Here is a 23,078-nt window from a genome sequence, read left to right as displayed (position 1 = left end):
GTGGAGAGTGTATCTGTGGAGAGACCGTGCAGCAGGGAGGAGAGTAGGTATCGCAGGAGACGTGGTCCTAGGGTAAGAGTGGCAGCGGAGAGGATAGATGGTATCTTAGGCGAAAGGGGGTAAAGATGAGTGAGGGGACCTGATGAGATGGGCAAAACTACAGGAGGGAAAAGCGAGTGCATCTGAGGAGGAAGGGGCAGCAAAGACAGAGGAGAAAGGATGCTGAGGAGAGAGACGGTATCCGAGGAGATAAAGGGTGTCGTTGAGCAGAGGAAGGGGCAGCAGTGAGAAGAGAAGGGGTCTGAGGAGAGACGGGGTGATGCTCCTGGGAGAGAGGGCATGTGAGGACACAGAGAGCGCAGGTAGGAGAAGGAGACCGCAGAGAAAGATGCTTGACAGTGCATCAAAGGCAAGAGAGTGAGTGCACCTGGGGTGGAAGGAGCGCAGAAAGAGAGGAGAGAGGGGTCTCGGGAGAGATCGGCAGTAATGAGGGACTGGAAGACAGTGGGGAGCCTGGGCCGTAAGTGCAGCTGAGTGGGGTATGCCGAATGTGGTGAAGAGGGTACAAGAGGGGGGTCTGGGGTGTGAGGGGCAGCAGGGTGGAGACAGGGTATTTGAGGAGAGCCAGCGCAGTCCCACTCTAATAGGTGGAGGGAGCTTCTGGGGAGAGAGGGGTGTGAAGAGAAAGGGCCTCAGAGAGGAGCGAGGGTATCTGAGGAGACAGGGGTAGAAGGGAGAGGCAGTATTGGGGGAATCAACCAAAAAGCGGTATGAAGGGGCACGGAAGAGGGGGGATGGGGACCGAACATAGGGGCAAACAGGAGGGAGATCTGAAGAGCGGAGTGAAAAGAAGCGAGAAGGGGAGCAATGGAAATAGAAAGGGGGGTAGAACGCGGTGTAACAGAATAGGGGTGAAAAGATGGGAATTAAAGCTACAGTAACAGCTATTGGCGGTGCACGGGATGAAATCTAGAGAAATACAGCAAAGCGAGGTAATAAAATAGCAGCGCTTGCAGTGCAGGAGGGGGAGGGGTGACTCCTTGCTATTCACACTGTGCTTGTTGTCTAATGACATTTACAACACACTACAGGGAAAAGCATAATAAAAAAATGAAAGAGCGCCGATTGAGAAAAGTCCTACCCCTTACCAACAGCTCCCTCAGCACTTCCAGGAATAACTAGGAGGAGAGGGGGCGGGGAAGGGGGCGGGACGGCGGCAGCACCCAGCCTCTCCCAGCAGCCAGTCCCAGGCCGGCAGTACAGCGGGGACTTCCGCCACGGGCCAATCGAAACGCTGGGAAGGGAAAGAAATAAATACACACATTACCCTCCTCTGCCCCCCTCCCCGTTATCGTACAACTAGCTCCCTCCCTCCTACACTGCTGGGAGGAAAAAAAGAAGTAGAGCTTCGCATGTGAGTGGTCCTGCTCCAGCGGGTCAGTGAGTGGTGCTGTCCCGGGGTGAGGTGAGGTGGATAGCTCTACTGTCACAGCGAGGGCAGGCAAGCGAGCTGTGCTGCGGTTTCCCACCAGGGCAGGTACTTTTGCCAACCTGTCCAGTTCCGTCCATTGCTGCCCACAGACCTCAGGAGGAAATTCAGTGCTCTGTGCCACGCTCTGCAAGTGTTCATTCAGTCATTCCTTCACTCGCTAGTCTGGACTTCCTCCGGAACCTGTTCTAAAGAGCAGCTGATCAGCATGACCCCCGGTGCGGGGTGCACCTATCTGGACCAAGGACCACAGGGATCAGACAAGACCAACCGTAGGCAGGTGAGTTCTGTTCCTGGGGTCTAAGCTTTGCCTCCCCGTCCCATCTACACAGGAACAGCTGGCATCCCTCGTAGTGTAAAGTGATCAGGAACATATGTGGTTGAGGCACTGACCGTGACAGAGTAAAATATATCCTAACTGAAGTTTTTGAAGAGGTCGATTGTGGAGGAAAAATAATGTAATACTGCTCTTTTAAAAAAAAAAAAACGCTAAATACCAGTTTTTTGTCTCGCAGTTTTATATAGCGCCAACTCGACCCGAAGGTATTGGAGCGCTTTACATCAGCACCAGTTATGTTACACAAGAATACATTCAGGGTTATCCTGCATATAAACACTTTGAATTTCCACAAGGGAACTTCCAAATGGTGCCTTTTTGTCAAGATAACACGTTTCTGTGAATTAGCAAGCACCTTAACCAGAAATACTACTCCAGCAGGTGTGACTTTAGACAGTATACAGAAGTGTGGTCATCGCATAGTAGGTTCAAACGACGGGTGTTGTCAAATGTATTCAAAGACAAATACTCCAAACGGGGCTGCCTCTTAGGCATAGGACCCCCTGACTTGCAATATTGTTTTCATATACTGGATTTATTGTAAGCATAAGTGTGCACAGTTGTGGGGCTATTTCAAGATGACTCCCGCGTCCTCCTTGAAGTACTTATCTCTCCGCATGTGTTTTTCACAGCACATATTTACTGGTATAATTAATTGAAAAACACTATCAATCTTTGTTTACATTTATCTGCAGTAATGCCTCATGGCCCCTACATTGTTTTGCTTGTAATATTGAACATTTCACATAATAATACCTGAGATGAAATATCCTGTGTGTGCGCGGCATGACTAAATACTGTTAGGCAAGGGAGGCTTGTTACATTCACGTTTGAAGACCAGTGAGGTCGGTCGTGGAGATCAGTGGTTGAGGTGTTTGGTGATGTCACCAAGAGAGGGATCCAAGGCTAGAACCTGGATCGCCAGACACCTTTTCTGCTGCTGCGGCTGAACTTGCATGGCCTACATCATACTTGTTCCATAGAGAAACCCCTATTTATGTAGCATCCGCCTTATCTGGACGTCAAGACGCTGCAATAACTAGGGGGTGCCTGGCTGGCATATGGGAAGCAGCCTTCCTTGCTTTGCCATGTAACATGTAGGTTTAATAACAGTAACGGAGAATAATGGGGATGTGTTTCACTGAGGAATTCTGCGTGACATCAAATAGACAAGAGCAAAGCTTGTGTTGTCTATGATTAAGGCTTCCAGTTTTCTGTTTTTACCGATTTGTACGGTTAACTCTGTTTCCTGTCTATATTTTTTTTAAAGTGGAAAAGTACAGAAAATTGTATTTCTTGTGAGGGACTCTTCATGTTGCCCTTTGTGAATTCCAGGCCAACAGCAGAGCCTGCATGGAGAGCTGAGGAAGAGGATGATATTTCCTTAAATACAAGCATCTGTTAATGTGTATGTGTATATAATACTAATATTTACCTGGATGCAGTGTTTTATGTTATTTGGCTGTTTAATTTTGTAGAACTCAACAGGCATCAAAGTGTGAGTGCATGTTTATCAGTTAAATATATGTGAAAATATACCATTGTGTGACTCCATTTATTCTCAAAACACAAAATATATGGATAAATAGCAATGAGAGCGCCAAAACATAAACATAGATAAATACAGATGGAAATATTAGAAAAATAAATACTATAAAACTAGGAGGCCTATCTATATCACTCAGAACCTCAAGTTTAAAAACAACCCCTTATTCACTTTTTACCGTGTTTTAATTTGATGTAATATATGCCCCCCCAACATCATCTGCCGGTGCTTTGAATTGCTCCACAAGAGCACAGAAAAAATGGGGGATCCATACACAACATGGCCTCTCCTCCTTGTCCCAAAGGTTAAAAAACACACCTGGCTAGGAAAGTAGACCATTAACATCATGTTACTGGTAACTTTATTTTCGAGGGAGTCCTACTTATTGAACGAAATAGATATCTCATGCACGAGATGTTGGTAAAAATTGTTTAAAATGTTGCAAATTCAAGTCAAGTTTTAAGTAAACACCGATGCTGCTAAAATTCAGTCTAAATATGCCAAATCATGGTATAGTATAAAAAAAATGCACTGTATACTTGGGGGCATGGAGGATGGTGGTGTAAATCATTTGCAGTCCCCCCCAAAACTACCGATGTTTATCAGTGTTTTACCCCCACACTACGGTGCATCATTCAGTGCAAGACTTCCAGTCCAGTTATTCCAACTCATGAGAGGGACAGAGAGTGTAGGCCGGTAAAGGGGGTACCAGCACATATGCCGCTTGGGGAGTTAAATAATAAACACGGTTTCACCAAGAAAGTGGAGCCATGATTCCAACATATTCACACACCTATGGATCTGTACTCACCCTATTTTGGTTGTGCACATGCTGTTCCGTTTCTTTGTTGCCACTTTCTGCTTCTCCATTAAATGTTTTCTGTTTTTTTCGATTGTGTTCCGCTTTTCTATTATCTGTGTGGTTCTGTCCCCACTGTGTTTTGTTTTTTTACTCTCTGTGTTTTGGTTTTGCACGTTCTTTGTTCTGGTTCTGTACTGATGGACTTTTGGTTCTGTATAGTGTTGAGGCCATATACCCACCATGTACAACTTGCCTATTAGCTCTATTCTTGTTCTGGACTCTTGCTCCTTCCTTGCTGTGTTATGGTTTGTACGCCTTATTTTTTATTTCTTTACTCACTGTATTTTGGTTTCGTTTCTTTATTAACCGCATTAACTTTGTTGCTCCTTATTTGCTGTGTTTATACTGATATTACTATGTTTTATTTCTGTGCTAACTGTATTTTGTTACTGTACTGACTGTTCTGGTTCTACATTAACCGAGTTCAGTTGTGTACTCACTGTGCTGTAGTTTTATTCTTACGATGTTCATCTTTCTATTGGCTTTGTTGTTCTGTGCTCACTCTTATATTATTGTGCTCACTGTGTTTTCTTTCTGTGCTCACTGCATTTTCTTTCTGTGCTCACTGCGTGTTGGTTCTATGAAAGCTCCATCCACAGTAAAAAAAATGTCTCTACACAGAAGAATGGCAAATAATAAATTACACTTGTACACTCACCAGACAATTGCGGATTTTTGACCTACAATGTAAAATTTGGCATTGGTTTAAAGGTCTCTGTAATATTCCTTGCCATCTATGAACTTGGATGTTAGAGCCAAGTGGGCACCTTTTGTTAGAATCAAATCGTTAGAATCAAATCGTGACTAGCGGTTCGAAAATTAATTGGCCTTTTAAATACCTTGTGCACTTTGAGGGAAATCTGGTGAATGGTCACCGGAACCCTTTGTCCACCAAGTGTAGTCTTATGGACTAGTAGACTCAGGCTAGCCTGTGGCCCATCATTGGGCACAGGGTGCCTCTCCTACATCCTCTTTGAATGACCATTTGCTGACCAGACTTTGGGTGGGCATCCCTTCACCTGTTTAGGAGGTGGGAAGTATTTCAGAACCTTCTAAAACTTTTACAAACTCTGAACAGTTAGACAGAAGTCCATCACTACTACCAGACGCCAAGTAAGTGCGTGTGAAGTGCATCTGGAAATGGTGGCTGCCAAGAAATGTCAAGAGAAAGGCTGAGACCACCTGTGTGCTTTTGACATTTGAGACCATAGACTAAGTCCTTACTCTTTAGACCCATGCATCACAGACCTGACCCATTAAAGGACACAGTTTGCGGGTTCCACCAATGAGGGAACTACAGCTCTTAGAACCTGTGCGCTATAATAACATTTGGTGTTGGATCTCTGGCAAGGCAGCAGCTAGCAATTTCTAATTTTCTTTATGAAATATTATTTGATGCACAGTGACTGAAGGGATAGCCTTATTAAGTAATATTATTGTGTCTTTCTGTGTTCTAATCCCGCCATGTGCTTGAGGGAAAACAGGCAGTTATACCACGTTAGCCCTTTGACGACCTGCAGAACTTGAAAACTGGAGTTAGTATTGCATGGAGGAAAACCCTAAACCAGTGCTACCATTAGTTTCCTTTTGACTTCCCTCAGCTTCTTACCTCTTGTAATCACCCACTATGCTAGAGGCTTTGAACCGTATCCTAGGCACCTCTGCGACAAATCTAATCTTGAGACCACTAAAAACACAAATGTATCTGCTAGGGAATGGAACTGTTTAAATTAATCAAAGACCCTAAATAGATATTGCATAATCAGGAAGTGGGACACCACATTCCACTAGAACATAAGAGGTCCCCATTTCACGCCTTTTTTCAGCATTGGAAGAAAGGTTTGTAGCTATTTTGCTGTTGCCTGGCAACAGAGGTGAGTATGAATACATGGCCCACTGATGGGGTGTAGGGAGCAGCATCAGTAAGATGGCCAACTCACTCCACGTCATCAGTGACACCGTTTGTAGTTGTGGACCTCTTAAGCCACCAGTCGTTGTTATGAGGAGTGTTAGTCCTATTATTGAATGAGAGCAAAACAACACAACTTTACCCAGTAGAATGCTGACACATTAAAGTACAGAACTGGGAAGTGTCCGTGCTGATTACGAGTAAAGTGGCTAGAACGTTCTTCAACAAAATACCACAGCTGATCTAGTGCCACGTTTCCCTCAGAATGGTGGGTGCATGAACCAGGGTGCTGCTCCCCATAACCTGAATAAATGTGGTTCTTTTTCTGTCGAGTGAACGCAGTGTTTTTCAATGGTCCATGCTCCTCTCATATATTCAAGAACAGGATTCCCAGTTTGGTAATAACCAGAGCTTCAGCACAAATGCCTTCTTCTTTTGGGGCTTTAATCACAATGTCCCAGTTTTGCACTTGCTGTTTTCTGCTTCTTTATTAGCTGTGTTCTGGATCATTGCAACCAGCTCTTTGATTGGTTCTGTACAAGCAGAGTTTAGGCTCTGGTGTTGCTGTCAAGTATATTCTTGTTTTGTTTCTGTATTAGTTGTATACTGGTTCTGGACCGTAAGTACCCCGGCTTTTTACCTGTCATAGTCTTGTTCTGTACTAGTTATATGCCTGTTCTCTTCCAGCTGTGTTCTTGCCCTTTACTTTTGTCTAGTTTTGCGTGGTATTTTCAGGTTTTCTATCACCAGTGCTTTTAATCAGTAGTGGCTGATTTTCTGGTATTTATTCGCTGTGTTCTGGCTCTGTATCATCTCTTCTTGCGTAAAAAGCTTGCGTTCTGGTTCAGAAATAAATGAGTACTGGTTCTCTTTTAACTGCTTGTTGGTTATATCAATTACGGTTTTTTTTCTGTATCAGTTGAGTCTTAATTTGTGTCTACTTTGTTTTTGGTGGGTAATAGTTACTGTTTGTGTATCAGCTGATTTCCAAACTTGTACTAACTTGTTGTGTTTGGTACTAGCTCTGTCTGGTTGGTTCTCAATGTGTGTTAGCCTCACTTCATGTGCGCCTAAACGAAGACTGTGTTGTGTAAATGGGGTTGGGTAGAATATGGTTTCTCTGCATCATACTACACCGAACCAATGTTTTGGTGTAGCATTTTAACAAAACGTTGACAGTCACGTTGGCTGTCTTGGAAGAATCCTTTTTGGAAGAATTCAGGCATCCACCTGCCTTCCTTGTTGTTTGCTTATGTGCAGGCACCATTGAAAAGAGTGACATTATCATTTAATCTGTAGTCTCTACTCTTTGGTCAAGAAGGGGTGTGGAGGTGCCCAAATACCACCACACAAGATGATGGTGGCTATGTGCTGGGCTTCAGAAGGGGGATTCACCAGGTGTTGCACAAGATGAAGGGCAAAAAGTCTCCTATTTAAGGACTATGAAGGATTAGAATCACCAGAAGGAAATCCAGTTTACCAGGAGGTCTTGTTTTACAGGCAATTAGTTCCCAGGCAATAAAAGAGAAATGGTGTTGCTAATCTGTTTGGCAATTGCGCGGCCATGTAACCTAGAGTATTCTGTGTTATTCGGTTCAATGCAAACCTCCCAAAAATGGCATGCACTATTCCCTGAACGTCCTATATTGTATAGGCAGGATTGACTAAAACATTAGTCCTGCCAAAATCTATGGTTCAGCCATATGGTGCAAGTCTCTTAAAAAAGGGTCCTCGACCTTCTGTTCTTTTTACGTGGATTATCAGAATCTCAGCAGAGTGTCCCATTTGTCGAGCTGACAAGGTTTTGAGTAATTTCTGAGTAATTTCAGTCTAACCAGTGGTGATTAGCTGATTGCCTTGGCTGCTAGAGTTAAGTAGAAAACAACATTCATAACCCCTGAGGGCCTGCAGTAGTTCATGACAATGTCATTTGGATAAAATAATACTGCAGACACATTGTGGAGATTGCTCAAAGAAGTGATGGCTGATTGGAGCCCTTCTGTGTCAGCTAAGTAGATGATATAATAGATCCAGGAGAACAGTTATATGTACCATATGTGACATTTGACTGCCGGAACCCTCATGCTCCATTTTAACGCAAGATATTGACAAGCAGAATTTCTCTCTAATTTGCAAAATTCTGTGAAAACAAGAATCTTTGATTTCACTGATCCCTACAACACGATTGTCTGCAGTGGCAGCTATAATATACATGTGTGGTATCACTGAAGGGTATTGACAGCACATCAGTAGAGCATGCCGACCCACCTGGCAACCAAGTACTAATCAGTCTGGTGTATTGTTCATTGGGCTCACATGAGGAGAGATAATATTCATTCTCTTAAGGCCAAGGTCCAGGCGAAACTGGGCTGGCCAGTCAAACAAAACCAATGTGAGAACTCTTGATTTCACAGAGTACAGTGGGACTCTTCTCTAAAAACCGTGAGATCATAGTTTCAGCTGAGCCAAGTGCTTTCAAGGAAGGAGTCCAAATAAGTTGCCTGGACTGCTGAGCATCAGAAGATCTTTTAGACCCAAAAGCATCATATGCCTACTCCTTAACTGTGAAGATAGCTGCTTCTGACAAAGGAGGTTGGGTAATGATGACAAGATGATCAAGGGAACAGAGCAGAGCTTTGCCTCTGACTGTGACACTGTCCTCAGTTACGAAGAGATGCTTTGCAGCGGTACTGGCTTTAATGTATTTTCAGCCCTCTTGTGTGGGTCAATGTTCGTGGTCTAGCTAGATTATAAAAGAATTACTCAAGACGATAATGACAATGAAAGGCGAAGGCCCCAAACTTCAGCAGTGGTTCATTTCTCAGTAAGGTTTGAACTTCATTGTAGAGCACAAGTAAAGAATGACAGCTGAATAAAGCTCAAGGAACCAGATCCTTTTACATGTAGCTCTAGAAGGAGAAAGCCTACTGACTTTTCCCTGGAAAGCCCCCCCCCCCCAAGTGCCCCACAGCTGGGGTCCCTACTTTCCTCATATGGTGTGTGCACCGCATTATGTGTGCTTTTTGTATTTGTTCTGCATGTCGTGTGATTGAGAAATAACCGAGGATGGGCAATGAAGGACACAGTGAATGCTGATGGGTATGCCCCCAAAGTGGATTAATGCTAGTACATTTGGGGTTACTGGACTCTTAAGTGTGATGAAGTTGTTTACTACTGATGTCCTGGGTCCACAGTGCTACTGGACCCCAGAGTGGATGACCAAGTACTCCTCTACAGTACTTAACGTTCTCGTAACAGCAAGGCAAAGGGTCAAAGGCTTATTCAAGGAGGTGATTGAAGTTAGACTCTCGGAACATAGTAAAACACTCAAGAAACCCTAAATAACTGAATGTCCACCTTCTTTAAAATAAAACTACGTTAATACACATAGAACTAAGTACTATACATACTTTTTACCTCCTTCCTAGCCAAAGGAAGGACCCGTAATGTTATCACTGTAATGTAGTTGCATTTATATGGCACTTCATACCCCTGATGAGGATCTGAAGCACATTTGCAGGCTGGTATCATGCTACTCTGGAAGAGAAACAACTCCAAGCATGTGGCTGTCTTGTGGTGTACGTAGGTACTATTTTGTGCTTTAGACCAGAAGACTTGGCGTGTTTTGTTTCTGTGTGTATGTGTGAATTTGAAGCAAATAGGATGGGAGATAGAAACCTGGCTAGGAAAATGTCATGACATACAGAGTTAAAGGTGTCACAGACATCAAAAAGAATCAAAGCCATGGTGCCAACTTGGCCCTGGATCATACGAAGTTAATTTAGTACTGCAACCACTGCAACATCTGTGTGGTGGGAATGAACGCCTGCCTCAACAGGACTTAATAATGACTTGGAAGCAATGTATGCAGTTAACTTAGTATTGACAGGCCTTTCAGGTATCTTTGGACAGAATGGGAACAGTGAGATGCTGCTTTGGACAGAGGGATCTTAATTATAAATCTTCTGCTATCAACCGAAAGTCAGTATATTACACCTGTGGCAGTAGTTCATGATATTGCTCAGTTGATGGTCCACAATAAGTACTGACTCTCCCAGGATCTAGAGAAAAACCCTCTGATGCTCTAGCTGTGACTTATGGCGCCCTCACTATTCTGCATCCTACCTACAGGTGAGAGGCTCAACTGCAGAAGGCGCAACCACCATGCCAAAACACTTCATGCTTTAGTCCTGTAGAGGTTCGTGCTCTTACTCACCTGATCTTTGTTCAATGAGGAGACCACTAAGACTTACCACTCTTTCTATGAATGATGTTATGTGTCTCTGGTCATTAAACTAGACTGCTCTCTGTTTTTGTAGGTAGCACAAAACATGGTGTGGTCAGTTGGCAAGACCACTATCACCTAGTCAGTAAGGAGTACCGCTCTCATTATTAACATGGATGTGTCTTCATCCATAAGGGGTGTCCAGAGAGTACCAACACCTTGCATTGTCTCTTGGTGGAGAGTAGCAATGCACTCTCTTAGTGCACACATTACAATAATGTGACTCATCATGTGTGTAGTAGGCTGGGGCATTGCTCTTGCTGTATATGGTGTTTGTTTTTTTCGTCAAGAAAGGGCCGCTGCTCTTTGATCTTATATAAAGTTCAACCAATCTATAAATAAGTAACCAGGTCAATTAAGGGGCCTGCCCCCCTGGTGCTGTAAATGGGTGTCTAGTCATTACGAGACGCCACCCTTTCTGTGAGTAGCGTATGAATCGGTGATGAGAAAGAGGCACAATTATTGATATTGGTTCATGTAGTACAGATAATTCCTAGTCATATTGTTGGTGGTTTTTGGCCGGACGTAGGAAAGCAGTTGGGTAAGAACAGTTCCAGATTAAAGATCTCTCTGGGTGTGACTGACTGAGAGGGGTAGGATTGAAGATAGAGAATTAAAAGAATAACTCTGATAATAAACCCTTCACAAATAGTCTGTATAGGAATCACCAACCTGCTGAGGTTACATGACCCTGGCTTGATACTTAAAATAGGTGCTGGGAGCAATACTGGCAATACACTGCACCATAAACAATATATCTAATGAAAACCACATAGAGCACATACCAAGAAGCACTCTTAGTTTTACATTCCTTAGAGGAGGAGCTTTAGGTAGTGCAGACTGATAACAACTATGTACAGGGTCACTGTGAGGCTATATGCTCAGGTCTACTCTGGAATGCATTCCCACCCTATATGATAACCCTGTGCCACAGACCAGGGGGGACAAGAGTCAGATGGTAGTGTCTTGAGGGCCAATTGAGCTTGTAGGGATTTAAGTCACCACAATGGGAGAGAGTCGGAAAGAAAAGCTGGAAAGTGGTGCTCGTAATATTTAAGCAGAGCAGCATCCTTGTTATAGTTAGCAGCCATAGGCAAAAGATGGTGCACTGGATGGCAGCCACAATCAGAGGAGGAGAGGCTGGAAGTGGGATGTATGCAGGAGGCAAGAATCCAAGCTGAAGGAAACTTCCACCAAGGTATCATTTGGAGGTTTTCAGACTGTTGTGCTCCTAAGAGCCATTCAGCATTCTCTTGTTTGTAGGGATTCATATTGGGGCAAATAACCCTGGCCCCATGGGTGAGATGGACACAATTGTCCCTCTAGGCCCTTCCTGGTCAACAGAAAAAAATCAGAATGTCCTTAAATTCTCTGATCAGGACTCAATGCATGCCAAGCCATAGGGCAGTAAGCACAGCAGCACATTGTGAATGGCAGTAACTGGAAGGCTTCAGGTATCGAAGGTGAAGGCCACAGTAGCCGTCATCTCACACTCATCCATAAAGTTGCAGTGTTCTGCAGAAACCCACCATGCTTGTCGCCTTACTGCATGAGGTAGGTCTCCAGGCCTGAAGGGAGCAAGTCTGTCTGATGCTGTCTCATGGAAGCAGTTTGTAAATGGCACTACTCTTATGCAAAGCGAGCCTATGTGTCAGATCAATTAGGGGCCCAACTCTCAAAACGATGGTGTATGTATCCCTGGTCCATATGGGCCAGTGCTCTTATTGTTAGTTTAAATATATCTGTGCTTTGAGAGGCATCTCTTTTATTGTTGTGTTTGTGTCTCAAATCATAGAAGATCCAACCCTCTGTTAGTGTGTATGCATCTCTGGTCACATTGGGGCACTGGTTTATCTCTGGCCGGCAAAGGCCACGGCTTTTTTGTTGTTCTACATGTGTCTCACTGATTGTTGGCACACTTTTCTCTTTGGGGGTGGGGAGGGGCTCTTCTCTCCCTCTTAGCGTGTACGTGTCACTAGTGACCAGAAGGCTCCACTCCTGTTGGTATTGTTGAAGATGTTTCTAGTCAGTGAAAGGCTCCCTTTTCATTCTTACACCCACAGGAAGGGTTATCACCTTCATTGATAGTGTGTCTCTTGGCTCGCTCTGTTAATGTCCGGTTAGTGAGAGGCGCGCCTCTCCTTCTTATTGTGACTGTCTAGCTGCCGGATTCTATGTTTCCTGTAGTTTCTTGGCAGTATCTGTTGGGATGCTGTCTTTTACCACTGCTGTGCTCCCTTTGCACTCTTGAGGCCAGATTTACAAGGCCCTGCCGCCACCGGAGCATCACTTTTTGTGATGCTCCGGTGGCGTTGTGCAATGCACCACATTTACAACACCTATTGTTTTTGACGCTGCCCCAGATTTACAAGAATACATAAATCTGTGGCAACGCCAAAAACTAATGCCAACCCTGGGGTGGCATTAGCATGGCACAATGAGGAGGAATACTTTTATTCCTCCTCATTTTAGCTTTTCCTGTGTGCTGCATTCTGCAGCACACTTAGAAAGAGCAAAATGCCATGAAGGAATGTTTATGTGCAGGAAGTTGTCCCTTTCTGCACATAAACAATCATTCATAAATTATGATTTGCTACTTCTATGTGTACTGCATTTTTCAGCACACATAGAACTGCCAAATCACCGTTGTAGATTGTTTATGTGCAAGAAGGAACGCCTTCCTGCACATAAACAATCCATCCCCTCAACTCAGACACCCTTGCACTATGGTGCAAGGGTGCCTGTGTTGGCAGCTAAATTCAGCGCTGGTGCAGGGGAAAACGCAGGGGTGCGCCATATTTTAGTAAATACGGCACATCCCTGCGTTTCTAAAGTGACGCATCGCAGCGCTGCATATTTTGGCGCAGCACCGCGCTGCACCACTTGTTAGTAAATCTGGCTCTTAACTCTCCAGGACAGTGGTAGCCAGGCCGAAGTGTAATGGCCAGCTCCTGGATATTAGCAAGTGGCTGTAGGTCTGGATGACAGGTATAGATCACACATAAGAAACTAAGGACTAGATTTAGAAGGCTCTGATGCCACCAGAGCTTCACTTTCTGTGACGCTCCAGTGGCTCTGTGCAGGGAGCCAGATTTGCAAGGTGGTGCTAAGCCACTTTTTGTGGCTTAACGCTGCCTTGTAAATATGGGCCACTCCGACGCAGTTTTTTGTGTCCGAGGTGTGCGCAGTGGGTGTTGATGTGGGCGTTCCACCGCAACACCCATTTCTTTGGGTGCTGCCCCAAATTTACAAGAAGGCGTAAATCTGTGGCACCGCCAAAAAATAACGTCACCCCAGGGGTAGTGTTAGCATGTACAAGGAGGAGGAATACTTTTATTCCTCCTCATTTTAGCTTTTCCATGTGTGCTGCATTCTGCAGCCCGCATAGAAAGAGCAAAACACCTTGAATTAATGTTTATGTGGAAGAAAATGTCCCTTCCTGCACATAAACAATCATTCAAAAATTATGATTTGCTACTTCTATGTGTGCTGCATTTTTGTCAAATCGTCATTATAGATTGCTTATGTGCAGGAAGCGACACCTTCCTGCACATAAATAATCAATCCCCTCAATGCAGGCACCCTTGCACCATGGTGCAAGGGTGCCTCCGTTGGTGTGGCAGAAATATTTTGTGCCGGTGCAGGGGGAAACACAGGGGTGCACTGGATTATAGTAAATACAGTGCATCACTTTGTTTCTTAAGTGAGGCAGAACTGCATATTTTGGCACTGCACCCCTTTTGAGTTAATCTGGCCCTAAGTGCCCAGTCGAAGCTATTACTTGTAAAATGCATACATCTTGATTTACAGGTTGAAAAAGAACATGTAACATCAGGAGCAATGCAAAGAATCATATCTCCTTGACTAGCTGTGATCTGCACTCTATGCCAATGGTTCCCAATCTTTTCACTTCTGTGGACCACCATTTTATCCTTATTGGAACTCGGGGACCCCCATTGAATCATTATTGGAATCACGGGACTCCCCCCAACTGAGTCATTACTGACAGCCGGGGACTGCTGCCAAACATTTTCCATGATTTGACATGCAAAACAATACTCAAAAAATATAAAAGCATTCATCATACACAAACAGTAACACATTTTATTTAATTTGCAAACAAATATAAATAAAAAATAATAATAATAATTTTAATGGGAAGGTTGGAGCTTTTCTAAATTTAACTGAAGCCTCATATTGTCAACTATATTCTGTTTGATGCACCTGCACTGCACTGAATCAATTTGAGCATACTAATTTAGTTTTTAGCCCCCAATTTCAAATTCCTTGATATTTACAGTATGTTATCATTTTTGTATGTGTACATTTAGCAACTTTTTTATATACACCTTATTAATCTGTTAATATTATTTAATTTTCTAATTAGTGGAGGACACCCTGAGAGAAGGCCTCGCGGACCACCTGGGGTCCCCGGACCACAAGTTGGGAACCACTATTTTATCAAGCTGAGGACTAATGGGCCCTGAACATCGAGTGTGATAAATGTTTAGTTACATTGTAATCAAAGCAGTTGAAACATTGTATCAGCGGCACAAATAACCCCTTGCTCCTTTTTCTGAGTTTCTGTTGCCCTTGCAGGTTCAAGCTGGATAGTTCAGTGGTCCTAAACAAATGCTGTAGCAATTTTGCCAGTTACTTAATAGCTTTCCACTCAGAAGCGAACCCAGAACCCAGACCACAAATAAGGGTGCTGCTGGTTAATAAAGTGTAAACTAGACAGTGCCTCTTGTTCTTAGGCATCTGGTGCAACTGATAATTAAGTTCCTGTGCTGCTGATCACATTACTGGGCAGTTGTCTCAGTAAAAGTTGGGCACTGAAAAGTTTTCAAGTGGGTGTGCGTAAAATTCATTCTCTACACGAGGAAAACGGAGAACACCCTACCTTGGTTTAAGTACTACAACAACTTCAATAGAAGATAACCTCTCTTTAATATTGGACAATGATTCTATCAGTTCTGGTTTCAGATCAACTAACCCGTGAATAGGTGATACCACTCCCACTAAGTCACGTATGCAGAGGGGTCGTATTAGCTCACTAGTAGTACTGGTTTGTTGATGATTTGGGCACCGCCTCAATCCTGCTGAGATGGAGATGGTTTCTTTATGGATTTGAACCTGGCCAACAAGACTGTAGATCCCACTGTTTCTGCAGACATATTTCATACAGGCCAGGGCAGCTCCTCTGCTGAAACATAGGTCCAGCAACTCACCATGCAACCAAGGCACAGTAACAGGGCCTCTCTAATGTCTTAAGATGTGTACTTCCCTTGAAGGGGACAGCAATATGAAGACGGTGTCCTGCTCGGAAGACTCCTCTCAGCTGAGTCTTAAGATCTACCTTATATGGTAAGCTGAATCCACCCTACTGGTTCCAGAGTACTTGTGCATATCATGGTCTAGGGTTACTGCTGGGAAGTTAAGGCCAATCAAGAGCAGTACCTGAGTTAATTATCATACCTTCATCCTTTCACAGAAGAGGGACTTTTGCCACGATGTTTCTGCGGGTTCCTATGCTAGATGGAAGGAGATACTGCAGACAGTCAATATGGTGTGCATCCAGGAGACACCATCCGGACACTCTGAGTAGGTTCTCTCCATTGCTATCCACACCTGTGGATAGGGCTTCCAACACAAGCGAGTTTTGTTCAATCATTTGTTCCAGACAACAGTTGAGCCCTGGCATGATGCAGATGGGAGAAATCTAACCTGAACTGGATCATTCATCTTGCACTGCAAGTCAAGGGCCAGATGTAGGTAGCCTTTTGCGCCTCGCAAACGGTGAAAAACGCCGTTTGCGAGGCGCAAAAGGCCTTCACGATGTAGAGTCACATTTTGCGAATCGGTACCGACTCGCAAAATGTGATTCCGACTCGCAAATAGGAAGGGGTGTTCCCTTGCTATTTGCGACTGCATCGCGATGTAGAGTTGATTTGTGACTGCGAAAGCGGTCGCAAACCAACTCGCAGTTACCATCCACTTGAAGTGGATGGTAACTCATTCGCAAACGGGAAGGGGTCCCCATGGGACCCCTTCCCTTTTGTGAATGCAAAAAAAATATTTTTTTCAGAGCAGGCAGTGGTCCTATGGACCACTGCCTACTCTAAAAAAAAAACGAAACTAAATGGTTTCGGTAATTTTTCTTTTTGCAGCTTGTTTTCCTTTAAGGAAAACGGGCTGCAAAAAGAAAAAAAAAACTGCTTTATTTAAAAGCGGTCACAGACATGGTGGTCTGCTGTCTCCAGCAGGCCACCATCCCTGTGAATGCCTAGACTCGCTATGGGGTCGCAAACTGCGACCCACCTCATTAATATTCATGAGGTGGGTCTTTGCGACCCCATAGCGAGTCGCAGAAGGTGTCTGAGACACCTTTCTGCATTTCCTTTTGCGAGTTGCAAATTGCGAGTCGCTGGGACTCGCAATTTGCAAATCGCAAAAGGAAACCTACCTACATCTGGCCCTTAGTCCTCACTAAGGGCACAATCCCTTGAACTGCAAAATGGGTACACACCATAACTACCACACCACATACATTTAGTGGAATGGGAAGAAATCAAGTTACGGGGGACTGAACAGATTTTCCATAGGATGGGTGGCAGACCCAAGCACAGTGGCACAGTGGCACAGATAAGACACCCTAGGTCCTGCAAATGTGATTGATCCATCACTACCAGTAGAAATCCAAATAGTCTGGTGAGGGCTCAGCAGATACCTGAGCACTAGGGGTGGGATTACACTTTGGGTGTACCACCTGACCCGCAGAGCTCTGGGGGAAAAGTAATACACAGCATAGAACAAACTCAGTTGTCTAATAGAAGTTGAGATCACTGAGGCCAGTGCTTAATTTGAGCCGGTGGTTGCAGGTGGTCCCACCAGCACTGATTTTTGGAGACCACCACTTATTTTCCCTCTTCAGCCTTTGATCCACAATAAGAGAGAGAAAAACACACAATGTAGAAATAAGGGGGTGGAGATAAACGGAATTAAAAAGAACCTGCAAGGGTGAGATAGATGGGCAGGAGTTGTCTGGTGGTAGATCTAACAAGCACGAGGCTGCATCAAGACTACACAGTCTTAGTATTCTGCCTAGCATTCAAGAGCACAGGATGTGCACTGCTGAGCAAAACGTTTGGCACAGGTACTTATACTTTTAGAAATTAAGCACTGACAGTGGAGGACCACGCTAATAGTTGTCACTCGTTAGTAAGAGCCAGCAATGTTATTGTTAGCATATATTTTTCTAGTAGGAGTATGACTATCATTAAAAGGAGGAACACCACAAAAACTGAAGTTCCTCTCACCTACAAGAGCCATGGCGCAAGAGTAGCGAATAGGACAAAACAGGCACTCAATGAATTGACCACTAATGACACTGATTGTGATCAGTCCAGTATTTCAGATTATTAAGGGGCATCGCTCTTAGATTTAGTATGTATGTGGCTCTGACAAAAACAGGCACCACTCCTACTCAACACGTGTATGGCCTGAAAGGAGCCTTCCTTTTTTTAGGTTTTGCATAAACAGGGCACATGCGTTGCCAGTGAAATCTATTGTTTATTAAATAAAAGGCTTAAAAACAGGGTTAGACCCACTTATTAGTTACCAATTCTTACTATTGGTTGGTTTCCATGTCCCTTTGTTTCTTATTGGTTATGCCTCTAGGTTCCTCCTGGCTGCTCCCCTACTCCTGCTTTCTTCTTGGGGATTCTGGGGGATTCCGTACCTGCCAAGGAGCATGGACCATCTGTCTGTGCCATAGAGCGTGGACCTATCACATCTTCCTGTTTGCGGCAGTGTTATTCCACTGGCCTTGTGCTGCTTCAAGTATTTTTTTTTAAACTTTTTACCAGGCACTCTAGGAGAGTGCATTGCACTCTTTGTTCCTTTCCCCCACCCCCTTGCACCATCCAACCCCACCCTAGGCCGCACTGTCCATTGTTGTTTTTCCCTCCCTGCACTGATGTCCTACTCGCCTAAAAACACATTGAAAAAGCCACTAGATCTCACATAGGGAAACCTATTTGTTCTGCTTGTTGATGCATGCCTTGTTTGAGAGGGGCCCCGCTCCTTCTTTAGGTGTTTCAATGTGTCTCTGGCCAGAAAAGGGCAGCGCGAATGAGTCTGTGCAACTTCTGTTGTTATTGTGAACCTCTGCCTGGTCAGTGACCCACACGATCTCTGTAGATGTGTAAGTGCCTGGAATGGCAAGGATTCCACTCTCGCTATTAGAGAATGTTTCTCTTGTTGATAAGTGGCAATACGCTCATCACTAGTATGTATGTGTGTCTGAACAGAAAGGAGCTCTGCTGTCAGTGTACTAATTAATCTGGTCAGAGAGGATATCTGTTTCCACTGTCAGTGTATAGGTCTGGTCATGGATATCCTCTGTTCCCAATATCGTTGTATGTGCATCTGTTCTGAAAGAGGTCATGCCATGTAATGTCGATTTATAGAACGCACTATCACCCGGGAAGATATCCCGGCTCAGAACAGTTGTGAGGCTAGCCAGTCCTAGGGCCAAGAGGGACTTGTGGAATTCAAGAAGTGAGGAGAAGGCTCTGGTGTGTAGCAGCAGGTCATTTTAGACTTTAGGAGCAATGTAGGAGAAGGCTTTCCTGCCAGATCTAGTTTTTGTTATGTGTGGTATGCGTGGGATGTGTGTAAGTAGGAGTCCAGACAAGCGGAGGAGTCTGGAAGGTTTGTGAAAGCAGATGCAATTCTTGAGTTATGCTGGACAGTGTTATGTAGTCTCTTGAAAGTGAGGTTGGGTGACATTTTATATATGTCTTTGGCCCGAGAGGGTATCCACTCCTGCTGCCTGTGTCTGATACGATCGAACATTGGCTCCCACTGTTAGTGGATTTGTGACTGACCTGTGAGGGGATGTGATCCTGCTGTCAATATTTGTTTCTAGCGAAAGAAGAGCTCTCTCCTTGCTGACAGTATGTCTGTTCCAAGAGTGGCTTTGCTCTCACTTTTGTCATGTGTCTTTGAATAGAGGACCATGCTCCCACTATTAGTATGCATGCCTGTGATCAGTAATCAACATAAGTCCTATTGTTTGGTATCTAGGCTGCCCTGGGCTGAACTGGCATTGGTTGCATTAAAAAAAAAAACTGATTTCTACAACAAGTGCAAAATGCGTAGGAATTTCTTATACTATACTGAAAGTACTGTGGTGGAAATGCCACTGTGGGAATCTCCTCCACATTCACCCCCACTTGCAGAAATTGACAGATGTCCTTTTGCATTCCAGTTCTTAATCAGGCCCTCTGTGTTATCCTGAAAAGGCACCCATCATGTTGTTATTTGGTTCTTATTTCCTTGAACCTCTCTCATCTTGTCACATCATTTTCAATGATTATTGCACAGCAACCATTCTATGAGATTTGGGTGCTTATTGAAGGCAAGCACTCCTGCGGGTGATACTGAAATATGATCTGTCCACCCCTTCCTGCTTACTCTTTCTAAATCTCATTACGCCTAGTAACCTTTCATTCATTCTAACTCTTTGGTCCTCTTTATTGGAATGCACCTCTTTTGAACTGAGAGCTCTACCCTCTTGTTCGGCCTGGCATCCTTAATTAAGGTGGTCTTACCCCAGACGTTTTGCCTTTCACCTCCTTTTTGTTGGCCTTAGGACTCTGAGCACCTTACCACTCCTAAGCAGTGCTAACATGCATGTGCTTCTCCCCTAAACATGATAACATTGGTGTACCCACATTTGGCATAATTAATTTATTTGTAAGTCCCTTGTAAAGTGGTATACCATATACCCAGGGTCTGTAAATTAATTGATACTGGTGGGCCTGCAGCACTGATGGCCTGTGTGTGCAGTTTCACTGCCACTTCGCCTTGATATTTAATACCTCTTGCCAAGCCTTAAACTCCCCTTTTATTAAATATGTCACCTCTAATGTAGGATCTAGGTAGCCGATAGGGCAGGGTACTATGTAAGTAAAAGGCAGGACATGTACTTTGAGGTTTTACATGTCCTGGTAATGAAAAACTCCCAAAGTCGTTTTTCATTACTGTGAGGCCTAGTCTTCTCATAGACCAGCATTGGGAATTCCTTATTATACATTTAAGCTGTAATTCCTGATCAGAAAGGTGTAGCTACATTATGTTTCATTTCTTTGGAATGGTAAGGATAAATCCTCTTTACTGGTAAAGTCAAAATTTATCAGTAGTATTTAGAAATCCACTTTTAGAAAGTGGGTATTTCTCTGCTATCCCTGTTCTGGGTGCCTGACAGCCAGTTTCCAATACATGTCTGGACTGGGCTGGGGTGTCAGCTACATTTGTGCATTCCCTCCAGACAGCCACAGCACAGGACACTCAACTGTATCTGCATGCATCTGCATACTGATGGGTCTTCCTGGGTAGGGATGATGGGAAGGGCTCACACTTATACTCCAAAGGGCAGTGGCCTGAGCCCCACACTAAGGGCTGATTACCCACAATTGACAGTTTGGAGCCAGGGCTGGGATGAAAGGGGACCCTGTGCACTTCAAGGAGCTGCTCTGAAGTCACCCCCACTTGAAAGGCACTTTTTGGTATAAGTACTGGGTACCTGACCCCCTGAGTTCAGACCACTACTGGACTTGGGAAGAACTTTGCTGAAGTAAAGACTGCTGTGATGTAGGATTGCCACTCTGCCTAGACTGACACATCCAAGGAACTGCTTTTGTACTTTGCTGTGCTGCCCTGCTGCCCTGCTGCCTGCTGATCTCTGCCCTGCTGAGGGCAAGGACTGGGCCCATCTTGCTGAGCAGAGTGACTTCAAGGGCTTGCTAACTTGGCCTTGTTCTCCTGCAGCCTCAGAGACATCAAAGACTGCCTGAAACTTTCCTGGTGCTGTTGGACTCTGTCATCTGTGAGTTTTTGCTGTGAGTGCTCCTTTTCAGTCCTGGGCCTTAGAAGTGGGTTCTGCAGCTGATGTCTGCAAAAACCGATGCATCACCTCGATTGTGTATAAAATGTCACTGCATCATTCTTGATACTGATGCAGCGGCTGCTTGGCAACATTGGATCCACACCCTGTGCAGCTCAATGACGGGAATTGGTGCATCTCGAGGCATTGCATTGAGTTAATTGGAGCTCAACAATGACGCGGGATCTCACTTTGTGCAGCTCAACAGTGACGCAATGGATTCTCGATCCGACCAAAGCTCCATCCAAGGTACTTTGTTAGCAGGACCTGTCAGGGTCCTGAAGCCAGCCTACCCTCTGTCACAGTCAGCCTGAACTTTGTATTTGCACCCGTCCCTCAAGTAACCTTGTGACTGCTAATGACTTCTGAACACTTTTTTTTAAATTTAATCTTTAAAAATTCATGTCTCAACTTCTAATCATTGGAGTTTTGCCGTTTTGACTTTGTTTTACTAAGATAAATATTCTCTATTTTTCTAAACGTGTGGAGACTTTTTGTAGTGATTTTATTGTGTTGCTATGTGTGTGTGTTGCAGAAACACTTTACACATTGCCTCTTAAATTAAACCTGACTTCACTTTGCCAAGCTACCAGAGAGTGAACATAGGTTAATTTAGGTTGTGTAACTGCCTTACCCTGATTAGGATTGTGGTCCCTACTTGGACAGGGTGAATTCCTCTCCCAACTAGAGACCCCAATGTCTAACACCTCTTTAATCAATTCACAACTGCACTAAAGGACCACGTGCTATAATGTGGATCTGCAGAGCATGTATAACCCCGCTCTCTCCTCACCTCAGTCTGTCTGCAATTTCAGAGGTGGAGCTCCACTGTTTGGGAGAGGTGATCTATATTGTGTGCTGTCATGTCTGTTAATATATTGTGTATGTTCACACCCTTGTTCATATGCTGCCCACTATCATATATAGTCATTGTTCTTGCAATATGGCATGATCAACAGTGAACACTGAAGTCATCCAGAGGCATTTCATGTAGAAAAGATCATGCCTTGTTTTTTAAATCAAATACATAAATCAATAAATACTAACAAAGAAGGGGACATTCTGGACTCTATGCCGCTGGTCTATACATTTTGTACGTTTAAAAAAAAAAAATGTTTATTGTTATTAACTTAGTGTAACCAAGACCCCATGGTAGACCGACATTGCTGTATACGGCAAGCACAAGAAAACAATATTGATGAATCTTAGTTAATGAACAGTATATACAGCATTTATATGTTTGAAAGAGATATTTGCAAGATGAGCAACTACGTGTCAGAGTGCAACAAATTATTTGAAAAAGTTACTTCCAGAGGCGAGCAACTGACTGAGTGACATATTGCAGAAATCAGTGTGCATGCGTAACATGCGACATGGGACCACCTACAAGAGATGGCAAAGCAGGTTTGGCTGTCGAAAAAAGTGGAGTAAGGGGAAACCAAAGCCAAGGGAAAGCGAAGCAAGGGTAGTTGTATGTGACGTTTGGGAAACAGTGTCAGTCGAGAGGGCGGATTAAGGCCTCGAGGTCCTTCAAGTGGAGAATAGTGCTAGTTAAGGATGTCCCTTTTAAGCTGTCTTAAAAAGGTATTTCATGAATTGAGTCTCTTTTAGGTGAATAAGGTTATTTTTGTATTTGTGTTTGTTTGCTTTTAATACACCAGTCATGTATACTTCATCATGTGCCCAGAGCTATGTCTTG

At 44.1% G+C, this 23,078-nt stretch overlaps 1 protein-coding gene and 1 pseudogene across 2 annotated transcripts in view; both read left to right on the top strand.

Moving 5' to 3' along the window:
• The first annotated feature begins 313 nt into the window (after nucleotides 1–313).
• The window catches only part of SOCS3 (suppressor of cytokine signaling 3), a 90,362-nt gene continuing 67,597 nt past the window's right edge, over nucleotides 314–23,078 (top strand). Inside the window, exon 1 of one of the 2 annotated variants that reach the window (XM_069200787.1) lies at nucleotides 314–362. The gene's annotated coding sequence lies outside the window, so the exon portion shown is untranslated. Of the gene's footprint in view, nucleotides 363–1,344; nucleotides 1,770–23,078 lie in introns of those variants that run through there. The other variant, XM_069200786.1, reaches the window with a different exon arrangement.
• On the top strand, nucleotides 16,443–16,566 carry LOC138247543 (small nucleolar RNA SNORA35; annotated as a pseudogene).

The sequence above is a fragment of the Pleurodeles waltl genome, chromosome 7 (assembly GCF_031143425.1).
Source record: "Pleurodeles waltl isolate 20211129_DDA chromosome 7, aPleWal1.hap1.20221129, whole genome shotgun sequence".
Classification (NCBI taxonomy): Eukaryota; Metazoa; Chordata; class Amphibia; order Caudata; family Salamandridae; genus Pleurodeles; species Pleurodeles waltl.
This window is presented reverse-complemented; position numbering and strand designations above follow the sequence as displayed.